Genomic DNA, 6,626 nt, shown 5'->3' on the forward strand with positions numbered 1-6,626 from the left:
ATGAAAACGCACTGAATAACACTTTCATAAAAAAAAATGGACAGTCAAAAAATAAATAATAAGAAGCAGAAGTTGCACGTGACCGGTACCGTTCAGACGTGTCTCCTGATTTTGTGAGGGTCGTAGAGCAAAACGGAGAAACACCAACTTGTTCGTGGAGTCTCCTCTTTCCAAGAAGTTGTAGTTCGTAGGTCAAACCGAATGACACTACAGACGTTTACCTGAGAAGACCGATTTTCGGGATGTCTCATGGTCTGACAAACACCGCTCTAGCTCTGCCACTTTTCACCGCAGATGCGGAAGTGTGACACTGGCGGATGTGGGTGGACACGCGTCCATGCCACTCCAGCATTGCAACTCTAGATCACCTGGGATGTTTTTTTGAAACATTGCTAAGAACGGAATCAATATTCACAGAAAGAAAATGCACCAAACTTGCAGTTATAGGCTGCAGTGCAATGAGTTAGTAAGATGCGCCGGAGAGGAAGGCAGACATTTTACATGTCCCCAACCTATTGTGTGTTTGTTTGGTTTATTTATTTGCGTTTGTTTGTAACTTTTTTTTAAACTTATTTTGTACATAATATTGGCCGTAACCGTCTCTTATGACTGAAAATAACTTCTAGACATCAGGACTGTGAATTACTCACCACGGACTAGCGGAATCCTTTTTTACTTTCAACAATCTGACGGCCCGATGCGAAGGATATGCTTCTTCCTCGGGAACAGGCCCAGATCCCCGTGATTTGCGTGAGGAGGAGGCAGAGAAAAGGGCCAAAGGGCGGACTGCCTTCTGAGAATTCGTAGGCGATCGAATAAACCCCCACCTTCCCTCCATTTCTTGCTAAAACGTGCAATCTTTGGAGAATAAAATTGTGAGCTACGCGGAAGATTAAACTACCACGGGACATTAAAAACTGTAACATCCACACACAGAGACGCATACAAAGCTCTCCTCGCCCTCCATTTGGAAATTTGTCCATAATTCTATCTGCCTAATTCCTGCTTACATCCAAAAATGAAAGCAGGAAGCCCCAGTGACTTGATCAATAAAAAAAGTGATCAGATGAAGCAGATGCAAAGCTACAGGACTGTTTTGCTAGCTTAGACTGTACTACGTTCCGGGATTCCTCCGATAGGCATATTGAGGAGTACACACCAATAAGTCATTTGCTTCATCAGTAAGTACATCGATGACGTCGTTCCTACAGTGACGTACATACTGTACATACCCCTACCTGAAGACATGGAATAACAGGCAGCATCCGCACTGAACTAAAGGCTAGAGCTGCCGCTTTCAAAGAGCAGGACTCTAACCCGAAGCTTAACAAGAAATCCAGCTATGCCCCCCGACGAACCATCAAACCTGCAGAGCATCAATACAGGACTAAGATCAAATCATACTACACCGGCTCTGATGCTCGTCGGATGTGGCAGGGCTTCAACCATTTTAGACTACAAGGGAAGCACAGCCGAGAGCTGCCCAGTGACATGAGCCTATCAGATGAGCTAAATACTTCTATGCTCACTTCCAGGCAAATAACACTGAACATGCATGAGAGCACCAGCTGTTCCGGAAGACTGTGTGGTCACGCTCTCAGCAGCCGATGTGAGTAGAGCGTTCAAACAGGTCAACATTCACAAGCCGCAGGCCAGGCGGATTACCAGGACGTGTACTGTGAGCATGCGCTGATCTTCACTGACATTTTCACTTCCCCTGTCCGAGTCTGTAATACCAACATGTTTTTAAGCAGATAACCATAGCGCCTGCGCCTTAGAACACTAAGGTAACCTACCTAAATGACTACTGACCCATCACTCACATCTGTAGCCATGAAGTGCTTTGAAATGCTGGTCATGGCTCACATCAAACACCATTATCCGCAGAACCCTAGACCCACTTCAATTTGCATACTGCCCCAACAGATCCACAGATGATGCAATCTCTATTGCACTCCACACTGCCCTTTCCCACCTGTGAAAAAGGAACACTGTGTGAGAATGCTATTCATTGACTACAGCTCAGCGTTCAACACCATAGTGCACTCAAAGCTCATCAATAGGCCTAAGGACCCTGGGACTAAACACTCCCTCTGCAACTGGATCCTGTACTTCCTGACGGCCGCCCCCAGGTGGTAAGGGTAGGTAACAACACATCCGCCACGCTGATCCTCACACAGGGGGCCCCTCAGGGGTACATGCTCATTCCCCTCCTGTACTACTTGTTCACTCATGACTGCACAGCCAGGCACGACTTCCAACACCATCATGAAATTTGCTGATGACACAACAGCCTGATAACCGACAACGACAAGACAGCCTATAGGGAGGAGGTCAGAGGACCTTGGCTGTGTGGTGCCCAGGACACCGACCTCTCCCTCAAACGTGATCAAGACAAAGGAAGATGATTGTTGGACTACAGGAAAAAAAGGACCAAGCATGCCCCCATTCTCATCGACGGGGCTGCAGTGGAGCAGGTTGAGAGCTTCAAGTTTCTTGGTGTCCACATCACCAACAAACTAAACATGGTCCCATGCACATGAAGACAGCCGTGAGAGGGACGACAAAAACTATACCCCCTCAGGAGACTGAAAAGATTTGGCATGTTCCTCAGATCCTCAAAAGGTTCTACAGCTGCACCATCGAGAGATCCTGACTGGTTGCATCACTGCCTGGTATGGCAACTGCTCGGCCTCCGACCGCAAGGCACTACAGAAGGTAGTGCGAATGGCCTAGTATATCACTGGGGCGAAGCTTCCTGCCATCCAGGAGCTCTATACCAGGCGGGGTCAGAAGAAAAAAATTGTCAAAGACTCCAGCCCACCCTCTTCACAACCACCACTCTGGCAGTAGATCCTCTGATGGTGTCCACAATGTGCCTGATCTTTCTCTTAGACGGTAACTTGGGGATGACCATCAGTGAGAGAAAGGGAAGAGAGTCATAGAAAATCAGAGAGAGCGTTTCTGTTAGATTAGAAGAGAGGGGAAGTCAGAGTGAAAGAGAGAGTATACTGTCAGATCATCAGAGTGAGGTCGTACCTTGGGGAGGACCTCAGAGTAGGCGACACACACCCCAGATCCCTGGAGCTCTTGGAGAAGCAGCTGAACCCCAAACTTGCCATAGTCACCATCCTCTGACACTAGCCCGACCCACACCCAGCCCAGCTGACGCAGCAGCTTGGCCATGCCCCGAGCCTGGAAGGCATCGCTGGGTACCGTACGGAAGAACGAGGGGTACCTCAAGTTATCACTCAAACACGCACAGGTGGCAAAGTAACTCACCTGGGAGAGAACCCAAAGAGAGTGAGAGAACACAGAGAGCGAGAGAGAACACACAGAAAGAGAGAGAGAGAGAGAGAGAGAGAGAGAGAGAGAGAGAGAGAGAGAGTCAATGATAATTATAATTTGTAAGAGACAGAGAGTAGAGGAAGAAGGAAAGTAAACGTTAAAGAGAGAGACATCTAGAAAGAGATTGAAATGTAATGTGAAAAGAGGCATCATCTATTCCCAACCTGTAATCCAACCCCTGCCTCACCATGGGTAAATCAAACGGCCCGAGGGTCTGTGCCACCACCATGGAGGCTGAGGAGCGGGCATCCCCGATGATGACGGGAACCTTGGGGGTTGTGCCACACTCTGTGCCCACCACGGAGGCCTCTTTTCCGGTCACCATGGCTAGGGCTGCCCCCAGGGTGGTGCCCTCTGACCGGCATGTGTCAGKAYCCAGGAACCCCAGGGTGAGGTTAGGCAGGAGGYCTGGGTCACGGTTAATCTCCTCCACAGCAAAGATCATAGTCTGGAGCCAACGGTAAGCACGCTGGTTGAAACTGACAGACGGAAGAAAGGATAAAACAGAGAAATAGGAGGTAACTGAATACACATTACTGTTAGGTGAAAACACAATGACAAAAAGCTGTTATCACACAAGCTGCATACATTGTACAGGTAGAATTTCCATTAATGCTCCTGAACTCCTGCTCTGGCAGAGGGGCTTCCACATGGATGGGGAACAGGCCCCCAATGACCACATCTCCTGCCCGATAAACACTGCCGGAGACGGGCTTAGCTTCCAGCCGACAATCCCCCTCTCCACCTCCATCCAGACCCCAGACACACCCAGGGACATGGAGACAGTAGAGCAGCCACAGCCAGCCCCAGAGGCTCATCACCTGGAGAGAGACAAGGCCGAAGACTGGGAGAGTTCCGTCACCTGTTGGAGAGAGACCAAAACAAGAGCTTGCATACAGAACACTCTGTAGACAGAATGATGTTAACAAAAAGTGCCATCAGTGAAGATATACACCATTCAACACAGACACCTTTAACCAGACGTGAAAAAACAGCGATTGACACACAAAACCTTGTTCTACCTCTGCCCTACCTGGCAACAGTAAATCTTATCCTGGTGAGACAGACAGACAGACAGACAGACAGACAGACAGAGAGAGGATGAGTGTCTGTCAGTCTGGCATCTCCTGCAGAGAGTGTCAGAGTGAAAGAGGGAGAGGAAGAGGAGAGAAGGGGAGCTGCTGATATAGGGAGAAATGAGCCCCCGGCTAAAAAACAAGCACACGGCCACCAGGGGGTGCTTGTAGGAAGGAAGGGGCAGGAGGGGGTTAATTGGGACTTGTTATTGGAGGATAACTTGGGGAGCAGGTAATTGYGGGMWAWTMGYYGYAYSCRMMMYYGGMMYWMMTWATMYAYGMWAWMMMMWYMWKKYGYYYWWKKYMWWRRMMTRRTRKAKKAKKWRRMYWMGYWRCKWTRKYYKKYYWWWTWKKWRAWTRRMMWKRWWTTTTWWTTTWKCRTTWWTTWAKRWYGSKAYMRKMMTWAYYAKAAATTCTTATTTTCAATGACGGCCTTGTGGGTTAACTGCCTTGTWCAGGTGCAGAACGACAGARATTTACCTTGTTAGCTCMGGGATTCAATCTTGCAACCTTTCGGTTACTAGTCAAACGGTCTAAACACTAGGCTACTTGCCACCCCTATTAAATCCCCACACCAGTAGAAATCCACTTTTTCAGCTGAAAGGTGCTAGAGTTTACCCATGATTTGCAACAATGATGTAAGGTTAGGAGGTGGGGTTAGGCAAGGAGGGGCTAGGGAAGGGGGGCTAGAGATCGTGGGGTTAGGAAGGTGGGGTAGGGAAGGGGGCTAGGGAGGTGGGGTTAAGGAGGTGGGGTTAGGGAAGGGGGGCTAGGAAGGTGGGGGTTAGGGAAGGGGGGGCTAGGGTGGTGGGGTTAGGGAGGTGGGGTTAGGGAGGTGGGGTTAGGGAGGTGGGGTTAAGGAGGTGGGGTTAGGAGGTGGGTTTAGGGAGGGGGGGTTAAGGAGGTGGGGTTAGGGAGGGTGGGGTTAGGGAGGTGGGGTTAGGGTGGTGGGGCCAGGGTGTTGGGGCTAGGGAGGTGGGGTTAGGAGGTGGGGTTAGGGAAGGTGGGGTATAGGGTGTTGGGGCTAGGGAGGTGGGGCTAGGGAGGTGGGGTTAGGGAGGTGGGGCTAGGAGGTGGGGCTAGGGAGGTGGGGCTAAGGGAGTTGGGGTTAGGGAGGTGGGGTTAGGGAGGTGGGGCTAGGGAGGTGGGGCTAGGGAGGTGGGGCTAGGGAGGTGGGGTTAGGGAGGTGGGGCTAGGGAGGTGGGGCTAGGGAGGTGGGGTTAGGGTGGTGGGGCTAGGAGGTGGGGCTGGGAGTTGGGGTCAGGGAGTTGGGGTTAGGGAGGTGGGGTTTAGGGAGGTGGGGCTAGGGAGGTGGGGTTAGGGGAGGTGGGGTTAGGGAGCTGGGGTATAGGGTGTTGGGTTAGGGAGGTGGGGTTAGGGAGGTGGGGTTAGGGAAGGGGGGTAAGGGTGTTGGGTATAGGGTGGTGGGTTAGGGAGGTGGGGTTAGGAGGTGGGGTTAGGGAGGTGGGGTTAGGGAGGTGGGGTTAGGGAGGTGGGGTTAGGGAGATGGGGTTAGGGAGGTGGGGTTAGGGAGGTGGGGTTAGGGAAGGGGGGGACAGGGAAGCGGAGGGAGGGGAGAATGGTTTACAGGGAGTTTTTTTAATGGGAAACGACAATGTGTGAGTTTCCATCTTAGTTCTGCTTTTTGTTACACATCCATGAGCTTATCAACACAATAACAATTATTTTATTAATATAAAATGGCGATACTAGCAATTCTCTCTTGGAATTTGAAAGGGCTAAACTGTCCTATCTTAGCGTTCAAGTTGTCTTGATATTCTGGCAAGAAACCATGTTGATATAGTAATGTTCCAAGAACACACACTGCTCAGTAAGGAGCACATAAAATGAGGAACCATTGTACAAAATGGCTGCTTTTCATCAGCCCCAAACAAACTGAAGGTGTAACCATAATATTACAAAAGAAACTCAAACTCAAAGGCGAAGACCAAGAAGGCAGAAACACTTTCGTATAAATGCATCCATAATGGAAAAAACATTTTCATTATTTAATGTTAATTTTACGAATTCATATAATCATACTTTTTTTTTGGATCTCTGAACAGCTTTTTAGCTAGAATTTTTCTGAATTCCATCTGTTATTAGGACAGACATGAATGCCATTTTGGGCATGCGGGACAAATCTAATATGACCAACTYCAATCCACATGCAACCAAAGCTCTCTAACATATACTCTCTGA

General features: G+C 49.4%; 1 pseudogene; it reads right to left on the reverse strand.

Moving 5' to 3' along the window:
- LOC112073166 (extracellular calcium-sensing receptor-like) overlaps positions 1-4,166 on the reverse strand; it is a 7,543-nt pseudogene extending 3,377 nt beyond the window's left edge.
- Between the last annotated feature and the right edge of the window lie 2,460 nt (positions 4,167-6,626).

The sequence above is a fragment of the Salvelinus sp. IW2-2015 genome, unplaced genomic scaffold (assembly GCF_002910315.2).
Source record: "Salvelinus sp. IW2-2015 unplaced genomic scaffold, ASM291031v2 Un_scaffold2171, whole genome shotgun sequence".
Classification (NCBI taxonomy): domain Eukaryota; kingdom Metazoa; phylum Chordata; class Actinopteri; order Salmoniformes; family Salmonidae; genus Salvelinus; species Salvelinus sp. IW2-2015.